This window comes from Pundamilia nyererei, unplaced genomic scaffold (assembly GCF_000239375.1).
Source record: "Pundamilia nyererei isolate P.nyererei 1_Seehausen unplaced genomic scaffold, PunNye1.0 scaffold00336, whole genome shotgun sequence".
NCBI lineage: Eukaryota > Metazoa > Chordata > Actinopteri > Cichliformes > Cichlidae > Pundamilia > Pundamilia nyererei.
Genome location: NW_005187737.1, coordinates 489,616 through 492,071, shown reverse-complemented (window position 1 = coordinate 492,071; position 2,456 = coordinate 489,616). Strand labels below are relative to the sequence as shown.

General features: G+C 37.1%; 1 protein-coding gene across 1 annotated transcript in view; it reads left to right on the top strand.

Annotated features, from left to right (window-relative positions):
- Positions 1–1,329: 1,329 nt before the first annotated feature.
- Positions 1,330–2,456, top strand: part of LOC102211472 (up-regulator of cell proliferation-like) — a 9,690-nt gene continuing 8,563 nt past the window's right edge. Inside the window, exon 1 of the mRNA XM_005751985.2 lies at positions 1,330–1,427. The gene's annotated coding sequence lies outside the window, so the exon portion shown is untranslated. The remainder of the gene's footprint in view (positions 1,428–2,456) is intronic.

Sequence of the window (2,456 nt, the reverse complement as noted above, 5' to 3'; positions counted from 1 at the left end):
GCTCTACTCTGAGCCCCTCCCGGATGGCCGAACTTCTCACCCTATCTCTAAGGGAGAGGCCAGCCACCCTTCGGAGGAAAACGAAAGTGTTCCTCTGACGGCATAAGGGGATTATCCTGGACTCTGGCACCCTCGGAGGTGGTTTTAGAGGTGAAAAATTGATGGGAGAGGACTGGTTTCACATTGTGGGATCCAAATCTGTAGGTGATAGCTAGGTTAAATCTAGTGGTGAAATTGGCCCACCTGGCATAGCGAGCATTGAGCAGCATGGTTGGTTTCAGGTACACAAGGTGTTTAAAGGTTGCTCAGCTTCCTCCAGCTAATGTCTCCATTCTTTCAATGTCATAATTACATCCTGTGGGAGAGAGAGAGCAGGAGAGGAAGGCGGAGGGATACATTAAATCTTCTCTTTGCGAGCATGGCACCAACTCCTGAATAAAAGGCATCCACCTCCAAAATAAACTGCTGTGAAGGATCTCAACAAGCGCAGTGCATATTTTAGTTCTTAATTGTTGTTGTTGTTTGTGTGTGTGTGTGTGTTTTTTTTTACAAGAACTAGACCAATTTCAATATGTTAGCCCACTGGAATGGCCAGTAGTTGGGCTTTTGCACAGTGAAAAAACTGCTCTACAATTGGAGTTTCACTAAACTCCCACTTGTTAAATTTCTAGTATAGCCAAGAAAAAAGAGGTGGCTACGACCAGTGCAAAGGTCCTGTTAAGCCAGCACAATATAACAAATTCTCATGTGATAAGTTTGTAATATGTCTAATGTGTCTCTAAGTACATTAAAACTATCACACAAAACTGGGTTTATGAACCTTAACTGCAGTTACAAACACAGGCCTACATCAAGCTAAGAGTGAGGAAAACTTTGACTGAAACATTTGGCTGCCACCAGTACCATTTCCTCCAAATTATTTTAGAGCACACAGCTCAGAGCCACTGCAACCTCTATACATCTCAAAAATTAAACCCTTAATCTTACCCCACTAAGAAGAAAGTGGGTTAGGCCACACAGAAACAGTAATCGTAGTCTTACTTATTACACACTATTTAAATTAAACTTTTGAAGCACATTACACAGCTGTGGAGCATTATTTTTGTGTTTGCATGTTTGTGTGGAACATAAAGTTATTGTAATTCTCATGTTTACTCTTCACTGAAAGGGCGTTTAGAATCCCCCCTGCGCTACACTGCCTTATGAAAATAAGTGAGGCACTAAACCCCTTTACAAGAAATCACATGATCTTGAGTGAAAATGAAAGTGTTCATCTAATAGTATAAAAGGGGTGGTCAGAATCCCTGCTGCACTACAGTATCTGAAGAATTCAAAGGAAGTGACTTATCTACAGAAATAAGAAAACAGTCTTACTGCCAGTAGTGCAGAAGCAGAAAAGGTTAGATGGATAGATCTCTTCTGTAACGGTAGGTTGTTTAATGCTTCCCCCCTATTCTTTGTACAGTCTGATTTATGAGTTGATATTGAACCGTAAAGCAGGTGGTGATAAAATTGCATTGGGTGCAAATGTTGTTGCAAATGATTTATTTCCACGGCTCCTAACAACAGTTTAAAAAACTATTTAAAAGAAATATTATTTTTTTCACATCTAGTTTTTATGTTTTATGTTTATTTTTAGTTAAATATAATGACCTCTGTGTGTCCTTTCATTTTCACCCTGTTTCATTTTTTAAAATAAGGTATTTAATCTGCAGAAAACATTTGTGCACTAAGTTAAATTACTGTCAAATCTGTACAAGCAGGGGCGGATCTAGAGAAATTTTCTTAGGGTGGCTTGAGGGTGGCAAAGAAATCAAATGAGTGGCAAAATTGAAGCCTTTTTTTTTCAAAGACATATGCAGGTGGTTACATAGGGTTAAATGATTCAAATGCATTCAAATGATTCAAAAACGTTTTTCATATAAATATAGTCTAGAACTTAATTGTCTGTAGCCCACATAATTAAACACTTTAGTTACATAAAACATGTGAGTTTTGACTCTATGTACTGTATAGCCTGTATAATAAATAAATATGTAGCCCAACAAGTATAAAACCCAGAAAGCTACACAACACTGGTGGTTCATTTACAAACACAAGTCTAATTTAAATTTCACACTGTTTTTTGTTAGAAAACAGTCACATTGTTACAGCTTAAATTACACAAAATGTCAGAAATCTGCACTGTCATGAACAAAAATTTAAACCTAATTTTTCACGATTTGTTGGATTAACCCACTGAGGTCTGAAATACAACCTCCCATTTTTGACTCCTTTTGAGTTTACGTTTGTATTTCACCCTCAAATTGTTTCATTTTATTTTTTCCCCTTGCCTTGTTTGGTATCATTCTTTTCAGCTCAACTGAATTTAGTTGTTTTTTTCACTGATATACTGCATTACTACTACTGATCTGAAATCACACAAAGAACTTAAAATCCTAGTAGTATTTTTTTTT